The sequence below is a fragment of the Lepidochelys kempii genome, chromosome 1, assembly GCF_965140285.1.
Source record: "Lepidochelys kempii isolate rLepKem1 chromosome 1, rLepKem1.hap1, whole genome shotgun sequence".
NCBI lineage: Eukaryota > Metazoa > Chordata > Testudines > Cheloniidae > Lepidochelys > Lepidochelys kempii.
The window spans coordinates 58,250,750-58,264,754 of record NC_136380.1 but is presented as its reverse complement, the minus strand read 5'-3'; the positions used below and the strand labels follow the sequence as shown (position 1 = coordinate 58,264,754).

General features: G+C 38.2%; 1 protein-coding gene across 7 annotated transcripts in view; it reads right to left on the bottom strand.

Annotated features, from left to right (window-relative positions):
* CAB39L (calcium binding protein 39 like) overlaps positions 1-14,005 on the bottom strand; it is a 105,838-nt gene that overhangs the window by 83,840 nt on the left and 7,993 nt on the right. Inside the window, exon 1 of one of the 7 annotated variants that reach the window (XM_073343741.2) lies at positions 9,865-10,240. The exons of the other annotated variants lie outside the window; for them this stretch is intronic. The gene's annotated coding sequence lies outside the window, so the exon portion shown is untranslated. Of the gene's footprint in view, positions 1-9,864; positions 10,241-14,005 lie in introns of those variants that run through there. 7 annotated transcript variants of the gene reach the window in all.

Genomic DNA, 14,005 nt, shown 5'->3' with positions numbered 1-14,005 from the left:
TGTCAAAATATACAAAGTAACCTAAAAGTATCCTTAAAGTATACTTAAACTAAATTAAGATCTCAAACAGTATTTCTTACTTTGTCTATCCGTAAATTTTGATAATCATTTATAGAAATATTTTTTCATCCATTCGTGTGTTTACGGTGAAACTGATGTTTACCAACATTTACCAATAAAAATCTAATCCTTTCAACTCTAGATATAAGGTTTTAATCAGCATTATTAGGGATGGCCTTCAATAAATAACTCACTCACTCAATATGGCCAACCCAAATTCATGTCAATAAAACTTTTCTACCCCCTCATCACATATTCTTTCTGACCCTATAATTTCTATTTTTATATATAACCCCCAAGGGGGAGTGTGGATATGTACATTATGTAAACACACACAAATCCTGTGAAAACACAACCTAGATTGAAAGCCAATCTAGTGGTCTGCTGCTCACGAAGGTACAGAACAACAGTGTGAAGAGGGACCCTACGGATAGATCTATGCAGCAAAGAATAACCCACCGCACTAAGATTCAGAGCCCAGGTCAACTGCCTTGGCCTCATGCTGCGAGGCTAAAAATAGCAGTGTAGACATTCACACTTGGGTTGGAGCCCGGGTTCTGAAATCTAGGGGTCTCAGAGCCCAAGCTCCAGCCTGAGAGGGAACATCAAGACTGCTATTTTTAGCCCGACAGCACAAGTCTTGCAAGCCCGAGTCAATTAACCAAGCCTCTCAGACTAGGCACTGTGGGTTTCTGTAGAGAGAGATTTCAGAGTGGTAGCTGTGTTAGTCTGTATCAGTTAGTCTCCTCGCTGTTTTTGTACAGAGAGGGGCTCCATCCTCGCCTGCACCCAACTGGAATGAAAAGAGGAAGGAGCAGAGCTTCCCATCCCTCTGAAGAACAGAAAACTGGTATCCATCTTTACTGGCTCCCAGAACTGAAGTCAGTGATGTTGCCTCTCTGATTGCTGTAGCTGAGTTGCTGCTATTGTATTTTGGCTAAAACTGAGAGCAGGATTGAAATAGATTCTTCATATAAACTATTTCAAAAAATGTAAACAGATCATGATGATCATGTTATTCCTTCTTCCTCCCCTCAGCTCCCTCTAGCGTTCCCAAGCATGGACTACATTCTTTCCTGTTCTATTCAGTTTGCATTAAATATAACTGCAGAGGACAAGAAAGGCAACGACGATCTTTCTAGAGAATTCCAATTCCTGGTATGAATCCAGAGCCCACTCCACCAGTTAGGTTCCTCTTCATTTCTGCAGCAGACCCATACTTACAAGAGCAATGAGAGCACCATTGGCTCACAGAAAACTAAAAAAACCCCACAATCAGGAACATTGTACCAAAACAAGACATTCGTTGCGCACATCTCTCCCCCTGGAGAGAACACACACGACAGATGTTAGTCGTGTTGCTTAATGCATTACCAGAAGGCGCTCAGATACTACAGAGATTAATATGGTGTAAGAAGCCATATAGAATACAACAGAGTCTGGCCTAGGCAGCAGTAGCTGGAGACATGATCAACAGCCTTGTCTCACGGCTTTAATCAGTGTTGGGGAAGGGGCCAGAGATGATATGGAGTCCTGTCCCCAACCACCAGTAGTCTTCTTGGAGCACATCATCCATACTGACTTCACTCCCAACACTCACTCATCTGCCCTGGGCCTTTTCACCACATAAGTGTAGTACTATCATACTGTATACAAAATGAGAAAAACTTCTAAAAAAATTCAACTAAACAACTCCTTCCACACCTCTGCCACCCCCACAGTAAAAATCAGAGGTAAAGCAAGCAGAACTTTTTCTCTAATAAAAATATTTTAATAATAATATCTTGTACTTCAGAACTAAGTTCAGCACGTGAAATAGAAATACAGGATTAAAAACTTAACTTAATCATGTCTGTTCTGAAAAAATTCACTTACAAGATACATTCTCTCTCTGTGTCCCAGTGTAATGACTTCTACTTGGCTTCTCAATACCATTATAATCATAACTCTGCTTCCCATTTTATGAGTGGAGAGAAAGAGATTAGATTGAGGGATACACAAACACAATTCTACAATGTGAACTTTTATCTGGAGACTTATTTAAAAAGAATAATGGTAAAATCAGCAACATGCCAAAGAGATGAATAGGTATATTTTTACATTTCAGCATCCCAACCTGTTCAAACTGCACCTGACCCAAATCCATTCTTCAAACCTAGTTTCACACTAGTTTCCTAAAAATATCTTACCATACTACTCAGAACATCCAAAAAGAAATTTAGAAGAATATGTGAAGAGGGAGGCCAAAAAGTGAAAAGAGCAGTTTAAAAGGGGCTCTGTTGAAGATCTAAAATGTAAGCTATCTTGACAGATGCCATCTGACTGTATTTCAACAATGAAAAAAAAAATATAAAGAGAAACGCATTGCCCAGTGTGCTGAAAGATAATCCTAGGTAACAGTATTAACAATGACGACTATACAGTGCATAGTGCCATTGTTCTCCAATATCCCATATTTGGAAACAAGCAAAGAATGTAAACGGTGTCTGGTTTCTTCAAGATTAGTTGTTTGTCCCTAAAAAGAAAAGGAGTACTTGTGGCACCTTAGAGACTAACCAATTTATTTGAGCATAAGCTTTCATGAGCTACAGCTCACTTCATCGATGAAGCTCGATGTAGCTCATGAAAGCTTATGCTCAAATAAATTGGTTAGTCTCTAAGGTGCCACAAGTACTCCTTTTCTTTTTGAGAATACAGACTAACACGGCTGTTACTCTGAAACCTGTTTGTCCCTAGTTTCAGCAAAACATTGATGATTCTTTTATTAATATCAGACACAACAGTAAAGTGCTTTGGGCTACTACAGGTGACTATTTCTCCTTTCATCTAATATTTGAAAAGTATAATATTTTATTATTCTTGAAAAACCATATAGAAGACGGAACTGCAACAAAGCATAATTGAATAGGACCCACATACTCCTGAGAATTCTTGAAGCCAAAAATTATATCACCAGAAGTATATGAATATTTGTTTTCACCCAGTTATGACTGTTTTGAGCCCCAAATGCAATATTCTCTCTGAGTAGTTTCCATTTTAAGAGTCTTTACACAATGCTTTAAAAAAAAAAAAGAATCAGACTTTCACAGAGAATAATACTTTGTGTTTCTATTGTGCCTTCCATCACATCATCAAGATATTTTACAAACAGAACAAAATTAAGTCTCCCAAAACTCCTGTGTGATAAATATTATTACACCCATTTTACAAGGAAACTGAGCCAGAGAGAGCAACACACACACACACCCTCCCTCCCACAAAGGCCTGATTGTCAGATGACAACAGGAAATACAGGTACTTCAGTATCCGTAAAAATGAAGCCCTAGTATCTCAAGTTGCCCACCTAAAAACAGTGGCCATTTTTTAAAGCATTGTTTTAAACTTACTTGCTGAAAGTCAAACAGAAAACCTGTGACAAAACAGAACCTATATCTGCTGATTCTGAGCCCTGTTCTTTACTCACTAGAGTCTTGTGATCACAAAGGACTAAATTAAGCTCTGTAATCTGTATAGTGTTCAAAGAACCTCAAAACTTGCAAGTAGTGTCAATTTCCCCAGGAACATGATCTTATTGTAATGATTAGTGAAGATAGGACCTTGACCAACAGATGATATTGTAAGTTTATTTCAGTGCTAAGTTGTTCTCATCTGATATGTTACATTGTTGGATCTGACTTGGGGAAGGGGGGTTAGCAGGAAGTTCAGTCCTGACTGTGTGTGCTGGAGTTGGTACTTGCAGTGTCCCAACAAATCCCATGATTCTACAAGAGTATTACAATGGGTGGCAGCAGCTTAAAGGTAGTAAAAGCACTTTTGCCTGAGAAGGAATTTACTGGTCATGCAGATGAGACTGGAATTCTGTAAGAACTTGACAGACTTTAAGCTATTGCTCTCTACGAATGAATGGACTGATGAGAAAGCAGCATGGTACCTACCAGTGCTTTTCAACGGTGATGTCGAATCATTTTACCAGCAACTTCCCAGCATGGATCGTGGTTCTTATAGACAATTAATTAGAAATGCCAGAAGGAATGGCAAGCCATTACATTGTAATCTTACACCTCCATTTCTGCTGGAAGTGAGCATGGTGCATAATCTGTTGTGTGGAGCACAGTGCAAGAGCTCTGCTAATAAACATTAACCCCCACTTTTGTATATTTGGATTTACTTTCATAAGAGACTACATAATTCTTGATTTAGTCACAGAGTACAGTGACTTATTTACAGTACAGGTAGTGGCAATACAAGCTTACCTGTGTGCCTCGGTCTTGTTATGAGAGGATCATTTCAGAAGATTCACCTCTCTGCTTACAGTCCCACCACTTACACAGTGTTTTTATTGATGTGGACATTTGGCATTAGGAGCTAGACTAAGATCATCAATCCATTTCACATAGGCCACTGAACAGCCATCAGATGGAAACAACTAGTAAATCTCTACTACTAAAAACTACTGGAAATCGCTACTAAATTAATTCAGATTGAATTTGGGACCTTAAGGCAAAAAGATTTGTATTCCATCATCAAGCCTCCAAAACATCCAGTCCCCTCCCTGGTGTCAATTGGTGTTGTGTGTGTGTGTGTCCTGGTAATTATAATCAAAACATTTTTGTAGATGTGATATCACAAACATAGGCAACACAACTTCTGACAGAAGAACAGTAGTTTGGAAGCTGGCAGAATCTGGCTAGATGACAACATGCGAGCAAGACTACTGCCAGACACCACTCCTTGTAACTTACCAAAACAAAACAGAAAGACAGGGATGCAGAAAGGAACCAGGGTGGATTTAAAAAAAAAAAAAAAATCAGATATTTAAAATGGGATTTTTTTTGATAAAATGCTTTTTGAGGAAAAAACCTATCTAAAGATAGTTTTAATTAAGATACATTATAGCTCAAAGATATCTCATCATGGAATAGCAATTATAAATTCTAATTCTACAGTATGAGAACAAGTAACGGGTTAAGAAGCTAAGATAACCTCGCTGGCACCTGACCAAAATGACCAATGAGGAGACAAGATACTTTCAAAGCTGGGGGAAAGAGAGAACAAAGGGTCTGTCTGTCTGTGTGATGCTTTTGCTGGGAACAGATCAGGAATGCAGTCTCAGAAACTCTGTTAAATTAGTAAGTAGCCTAGCTAGAAATGCATTAGATTTCCTTTTGTTTAATGGCTGGTAAAATACGCTGAATGTAATGTATATTCCTGTTTTTGTGTCTTTTTGTAACTTAAGGTTTCCTCTAATGTTTTGAATCTGATTACCTTGTAAGGTACTTACCATCCTGATTTTACAGAGGTGATTCTTTTATCTTTTCTTTAATTAAACTTCTTCTTTTAAGAACCTGATTGGTTTTTCATTGTTCTTAAGATTCAAGGGTTTGGGTCTGTGTTCACCTTTACAAATTTGGTAAGGATTTTTATCAACTCTTCTCCAGGAAAGGGGTTGTAGGGCTTGGGGGGGGGGTATTTTGTGGGGGAAGACGTCTCCAAGCGGGCTCTTTCCCTGTTCTTTGTTTACCGCGCTTGGTGGTGGCAACATAGGGTTCAAGGACAATGCAAAGTTTGTACCTTGGGGAAGTTTTTAACCTAAGCTGGTAAGAATAAGCTTGGGGGGGGTCTTTCATGCAGGTCCCCACATCTGTACCTTAGAGTTCAGAGTGGGGAAGGAACCTTGACAAAGATGATGAAAGGAACATGTCTGACATGCAGGATCTTCAGGTTGGTAAACTTTTTTATTTCATACCTTTTCCTTAAGGACTGGCTGCCTTCCTTCTGGACTATTCTTGAATTCTCATGTTTGAGAAAAATCATTTTAGATGCAGTTGTGATAAAAAATAAATAGCTGAAATAGGCAGATCTTCCTTTTACAATTTCACCTTTAAAGTAGTACTGAGTGTCAGTGAATGCAATGAGTAATACTAAATGTGCAGTATGGTAATAATAATTAAATAACTGCACTGACTTATTTTGTTTAGGAGAATCGATACTCAATATACAGGATTCTGAAGACTATCCACCTTCAAGATCATCATCATCTTCTATAGTTTCAGAGTTATCTGCCAATTATAGTGTTTCAGTCACATCATGTATGTCACATAGTCACAGTATAGCACCTATAGCAAAAAGAAAAAAATCTCCGTCATCCAGAAACAACCATAGATAAGTTTGTGATGAGACCCACCAGATTACAAAAAGAGGTAATTGATGAAAAAATTGCCCAGTTTGTTTATGCAAAAAACTCTCCTTTCCATATGATTGAGAATCCATACTTAATTAACACGGTTCAGTCATTAAGACCAGGATACAGTCCACCCAACGGAGCAGATGTCGCAGGCAAATTGCTGGATAAAGTGTATGAAAGAAATTGAGCAGCGTGCAAAAGGTCTAGAGGGTGAAATTGTTAACCTGAGTCTTGATGGGTGGAGCAATATCCACAATGATCCTGTTGTATGTGCTTGTGTGACAACAGAAGAAGGGAATGTCTTCCTTACAGAAACATTTGATACATCAGGAAATCCACACACAGCGGAATGCTTACAAGTAGCAGCAGTAAGGGCTATAAAAAAGAAACTGAAAAATTCAAATGTCTAGCACGCAGCTTGGTCACAGACAATGCTGCAGACCTATCCAAGATTAGAAGAAATTTAGAAGAGAGTCCCAAGCTAACAACATACGGTTGCAGTGCTCATTTGATGCACCTCCTAGCCATATACTTCAGTATTCCAGAAATAAAGGCTAACTTTGTTGAAACTGCAAAATACTTCCAAAACAACCACCTTGCAGCAGCTGCTCTGAAAAAGTGGGAGGAACCAACCTAACTCTCCCACAAGACGGGCGATGGAACTCGGTAGTAGACTGTTTTGAGCACTATATCAAGAACTGGCCTAATCTGATGACAGTTTGTCAACAAAATTGTGAAAAAAATTGTCACAGCCAAGTTCTCAACATTGGGCTTAAGAGAAATGTTGAACACATGCTGAGTACCCTGAAGCCTATTTCTGTAGCCTTGAACAAAATGCAGGGAAATAGCTATTTTATTGCTGATGGTGTTGAAACTTGGAAGGAACTGAGAAATATAAGACAGTTAAATTACAAGCATAAAAAAAAATGGGACAAGCACTATCTGCAGCTCATTTTCTTGCAGATATTCTCAATACTTGGTACCAGGGTCAAACCTTAACTGCTGAAGAAGAGGAGTTAGCTATGACATGGACATCCAGCAATCATCCCTCCATAATGCCTACCATAATAAACTTCAGAGCTAAGGGAGAACCATTCTTTAAAACATCATCAGCAAACATATATTTCTTGAAAGTCACTTAGGCACTTGGATTCAGAGGCTGTTGAAGTGATAATCTCACTTTTAGCAGCAGTACCTTCTTCTGCCGGTGTAGAAAGAATATTTTCTTCCTTTGGACTAATTCATTCCAAATTGAGAAATCGTTTGGGACTTGAAAAAGCAGGAAAGCTTGTTTTTCCTTTTCCAAATTATGAACAAACAGGAAAATGAAGGTGAAGATAACTGAGCTAGCTGCAGAAGCCAATATTTTAAGTTTCTCATGTTGACCTGGCTGACATAAATGAAATATTTAAAATAGGGTTTTTTGTTAAACAATTTTAACAAAAACAAACCTGATTTTAAAAAACTTGAATGTTTAAATTCAAAAATTCATATGCTTGTTTTGTTAAAATGGTATATGTTTGCTGTTGAAGAACAAAAATCCAGAATACGCAACGTTGTTGTTTTAGTTAAATAAAAATTTAAATGTCTGTCTGGTGATGTTCTCCTCCTAAGACAGCATGGCAAGAAAATTCTCCAAATATTAATGATTAACCTGTTGGAGATCGTTCACCTTCCAATGACTTCATAAATCTTTGGTAAATGAAATAACCAATCATTCATTTTCTGAAATAGCTGTAAAACTACTCTGAAAAGTTTTCAAAATAAATCACTTTAAAAACGTATAGGGTGTACCATCTAAAAATGAAACTTACATCTATCTCTGAATTGTGATGTATTAAGGTTATAACAACCAACAAGAACGCACTTTTACGTAGAAATCCATGATTAAATCAAGTCTTCCTGACTAGTGATTTAAATCAATTCCACCCTGAAAGGAACAATGGCATAACTTGACCCATAGGGCACCTATGCATAATTTGAATGAAATATCAGTGTTCGGCCATATCTTATCTGAAAATAGAGGTAAAATAAATAGGTAGGTTCAAAACCAATGATTAAGTTTTTCCTACACAGAAAAAATTACCATTAGTATAATTAATTAATAGAAGGCCAGAAAAAAATTATAATTCTCTAGTCTCACTCATGCAGATCACAAGCAATTCAGCCAAAAATTCATGCATCAAGCCCAACAACTTGAACTAGAGCACCTCTTTTAAAAAGACATCCAATCCAGACTTAAAAGACTTCATGTGATGAAGAAGCTACATTATCCCTTGATTAACTGTTGGAATAGTTTATTACCCTCACTATTAGACATTTGTGCCTTACTTCCGGTTTGAATTTTTCTAGCTTCAACTTCCAGACATTGGATCTTACTATGCCTTTGCCAGCTAAATTGGACAGCCCTAAAATATCAGACATCTTCCTTGTCTAGATATTTCTAGATCATGATCAAGTCACCTCAATCATCTCTTCAAGAAGCTAAATATATCAACTTCCTTAAATCTCTCATTGCCAGATGCATTTTCCAGATCTCAAATCAGAAACCGCTTCAATTTTTCAAGCATGTCCACCAAAACAAGACACCGTGTTCCAGTAGTAGTCTCACCAACATTTTAAACAAAGACAGTAACCCTCCCTGCTTCTACTAGATATTGCAGTTTACACATCCAGTGACAACATTATTGGGCTAAGAACCAATCTCTGCAGAATCCACTCATTGATGGTTCTCCATTGACAATTACATTTTCAGAACTATCAGCAAGTTTTTCATTCATTTAATTAGTTTTTATTTTTTAATCACAATGCCCTACACTACTAAGTCAGAACCTTTACAGTAGTCTAAGTATGTTACATCACAGTTCGCTTTATTAACCAAACTTGTGATCTCAAAGACAATCAAATTCATCTGATGAGACCTATAGTCTATGAAATCACGTTGAATGACAGGTTATATTTCCATCCCTTAATTCTTTGATGGAAATATTTAATAAAACACTCTGCCTTTAGTGCATCATTGACAATTTTAGTGTCTTCATCTAGTAATGAATCTATGCTATCGGTAGGGTTTCTTTTGTTCTTGAGATTTTAAAATTCGTTATTGGCCTTACTCCTACTGAAACTAAAATTTCATTGGTACCTTTATCCTTCCTTATCAATTGTATGCTTTTTTTTTTTTAAAAGCTTCTGATGTATATTCATTTCCATATATTGATGGCTACTTTCAAGTCCCTTCTTAATCAGAATGGAATTATTTTGTTTTCCTTAAGAAGCTTTTGGTAGTATTCAGCTTCATGCTGTTTTATGCAGTCATTTATTCCTTTAAAAAACATCAGGCACGGATGAGTTCCACCAAAAGTCTAGTGGTAATATGACAATGTGTTGTGCAGAAGTTAAGGATTTATTCAGTTCTTCATGCTTTTGGCCACCAGAAGAAGGAAACACCACATCACGCTCATTAAATCTTTTCCAATGGGCTCTGGAGGGTACCATAACCAGCCCTATTTATCTTAGAGGACAACCAACCCCAATAAGGGGCAATAGAATAAGTAAAAATGAGAGAATCTATCACCATCTAAGAGACTCTTCATATAACCTCATAGTGTTTAACTGCTTACCAGGTAAATTAGATCTGCCCACAGATATTCCCAAAGGACTTCATAGAGTTTTCTGCTCTTCTCCCTGCCCTGGTAAAGGAGGTTCTATTAATCATCTCTTCTCTCCATCACCAATCATTCTAGTTTTAGAAGGAAAGCTTTTCAAAGAGCATGCCCTAAAAGTGATCTCATTCTGGGTTAGTCCGACTTCTAGGAAATCATTCTGTAGCCTAATCCCTTTGACCAAAATCCATTATCTTCTCTCACACATTTTACCCTGGGCTGTGTGAGTTAATTTGTCCTAGAAGAGTGCAAGTCTCTCAGTTGGTCACAGATTGCCACATCAGCAATTGCTTTTAGAGTCATGACCTATTTTTAATGGCTGGGAGGGAGGGGGACAGAGATCATATAATTTAAACACACCATTTGTGTGATAGATTTCCATTCACAGACCTGAATCTTACTTAACTCATTTGCTAGAAAGTTGACACTGACCAGAGAAAGCTATTACACAATATATGAAGTGCACATCTACCATTCGTTATTTGAACATCAAAATAATCTTTATACATGACCACAACCATCACGCACTAAATACAATTTAGTGCTTAGTTACCACTACAAAACACCAGATATCCCAGAGGGCCTCCCCTGCACCCCAAAACAATAATAATCACCCAGTTAATGACTGAAATTGTTGGCTACCATCTTGCTTTTTCTTACTTGAAGAGAATGGCAACAGAAGCTTGACTTTGACACCAGAACTATAGAAAAGGAAAGTATGTGATGATTAGGTGTGTGGCAGCAGATCAAAGCAGTACAGCTATGCTTACTGCCAAAAGATAATAAGAACAATTCAGAAGTAGGGGCTAGAAAATAGCATGTTACATGTCATTACGGATACTGGACCTGCTGAAAAAATAGTGAACTCTCCATCCGTAATCTTTCTGTCTTCAATAATCTTGAACTTAAAAGTGTAAAAAAAATTTTTTTAATCTGTTAAAAAGACTTAGAGCCTCCACACTAAGGGTACTGAATTGTTTTTAAATGTTGCATGATGGATAGGGTTGCCAACTTTCTAATCGCACAAAACTGAACAGTCCTACCCCACCCCTTCACCAAGGCCTCGCCCCTCCTCGCTCCATTCTCCCTCCCCCACCCTCACTCACTTTCACCCGGCTGGGGCAGGTGTTTGAAGTACGAGAGGGGGTAAGAGCTCCGGCTGGAGGTGCGGGCTCTGGGGTGGGGCCAAGAATGATGGGTTTGGGCTGTGGGAGGGGACTCCAGGCTGGTGCAGGCTCCAGGAGGGAGTTTGGGTGCAGGAGGGGACTCCAGGACGTGGCAGGGAGTTGGATGGGGTTTGGGGTCCCAGCGGCGCTTACTGTGGCTCCCAAGAAGCGGCAGGCACTGCCCCTGCAACTCCCATTAGTCGCAGTTTCTGGCTAATGGGACCTACAGAGCCATCACTCAAGTGGGGGCCGTGCACTGAGCCTCGCTGGCTGCCCGTGTGCCTAGGGGCTGCAGGGACCGGGCAGCCACTTCCAGGAGCTGCGTGGAACCAGGGCAGGTAGGGAGCCTGCCTTAGACCCGGGCTCCCGCCAACCAGAACCACCACGGTCCCTTTTCAACCGGGTGTTCCAATCGAAAACTGGACCTCTGGCAACCCTAATGATGGAGTGAACCTCTTTCTCCACATATGCCAGTTTAGTACAATAGCAACTGTGTGCGTGGGGGGGGGGGTGTCAGGGTCTTCAAAATTTGTCTTTGATGATGTCTATCAAGAAGGGTATTTCACACACCAACCTTGACACTCCAAATTCCAGTTAGGAAGCATTGTGTCTTAGCTGTAGTTTGAGAAATGCAATGTCTTATCCCTTAATGTAACACTCCTACTCATCCACTACTTTTCCTCATTCTAATTCGTTATCTCTAGAAACTGGAAGACCAAGAGACAAATTTATCTGAAATATCATTTTTCAATCAAAACCCTGAAAAAAGTCTAAAAATTTATTCCAGTTACCAGCGTATCCAGAACCACGTGTTGGATGAATTTTCTCTACGTATACCTATATATTTATTAAGTTCTGCTTCTGAGACAGCTAGAGAGCATACTGTTTTCCTAGTACCAGAAAAACTTCCAGATCATCGACCACTATTGATTCATACTTAATTATAACAACAATTTTCTTGCATCTGCAAACTTCTACATTCTTACCATTACTACAGAATAGCACTATAGCAAGAATTACTGTCAGAAAACTACAAAAATACAACTTTCAGACAGGAGCTATGAAAACAGTTCTTACAAGAAGTGGGACTTCGATAGCAGAAAGAAAAAAAAAGATCTGCAAAGGTTGGGAGTTGAGAAGCAAATCAGAAAATGTAATTTTTTTAAAATGAGTTTAAAAGTCATTGAAACCATCTCTTCAAGAAAGTTGAAAAAAAATTATTAAATTGATACGAAATAAAAGCTTTCTTGTAGAGTCTAATTTAGGGAAAAGCCAGTAAGAACAACTCAAAAGTAAATGACTTGCAACATATTTAACATTAAACTTAGCTTTTTGCCAAATGTGTTAGAAGCTGTTTTGCCAGAATCTACCAGGTCTATTGTTTAATATCACATAGGGCTTTTGAAATTAATTTTTGTACAGTACAACTGAAAATAGTATCAAGAATTGTACTACTACTTAAATTCCTTAAAGCTAACATATTTATAGTATCACTACTTTAATTTGTTGTCAGTCATTTCAATTAGAGCCACATCATTTATTTGGTTTCTTTGGGACTTCTGAAAGAAATCTTGCTGTGTTGTCAGTTGAAGGGGTGTGTGTGTGTGTTCTTTTTGTGTACTGTTTCAGCTCTGTGCAGTAGCTAGGTTAGCAGACCTTGATAGAACCACCTGGAAAGACCACAGACTCAACTTGGTGGTGAAGGAGCTCAGCCAGGTTTACTGTTGACGAAACACAGGGCTAGTGCCCCAGTTCAATGGTTACAGGTACATGAACGCCAATTACAATGGAGCAGCTTAGTCAGCAATGGGACTTTTTCCTGCCCTCTAGGACAGACAGAGGGTTACGGCGAGGTATTTTAACATTTATAGACAGACAAACAATTTGGGGTAAATAATTTATGTACTACCTTACTTGTTTTATGACGCTTATTGCGTTTTTGAACCTTTTTTGATGTTTTAGATAAAACATTTTTATTTACCACTTGTTTGGTCTAAAACATCAGTACAGACATTTATTATTTTTGTTAAATTATTTTATTTTGTGCTAGGTTAGGATGTACTTGTGCTAGCCTGCTGGAATGTGTTTACATATTCACTGTGTTTTATTAATGCTAGTGGTACCCATGCCAAGTTTACGTGCTGGACACTGAACACACAGGCATTTGCTTTAATACATGGCCTGTATTTGGTTTACAGCCTTTGGGTTAGGCTTCACGTCTCACACCAGGCTTAATGCTTTAGGCTCGCTACTATGTTCAGGATAGGAGGGTTTCTATGAATTCATTATCTATAGATGTTAAGTACAAAAGAAGGCTCACTCAAACCTCATAGGACAGCTGATGACTAGAAGAAGAAATTCTTCTATACTTCAAAGCAATATTAAAGCCTTCTTGTTCAAGAAACTTTTTCCTGGCTTGTTTGATGTTTCTTATAAGATTTGTTTCTCATGTGCTCCCCCAGAAATGTAAGCTCTGAATGGAAAATGTATTAAAGTTTATATCACAAATTGTTGCTCAAACATCTTACTGGAGTTCAGTTGCTTGATTGTAAGGTTGATAATCCATCTGCACAGCAGACAAAAGATATCCAAATAATACTGATTTAAGCCAGAGAACCATAAATCTGTCATCTCAGATTAGCACCACCCAATCCTACCCAATCACATTTAGACTAATTTAAATTCTGCTAAAATTTTTAGCACACTTTGTAATTAGACATATTAAGTAACATATGTATCTTTTTTTGTAAAACAGGTAAAGGTCTTTGATCTTTTATGTCAGTTTTACCTGAAATCAATGCAAGTGACCAGAACCCTTCTGGAAAACCAGTCGGACTTCTCACATATGAACGGACCTACATCTGCAGCCCTTAGTTCTTCTCATACACACTCTGCTGCTTAATTGCTGTCTCTCAATGGATAATTTCCAGACA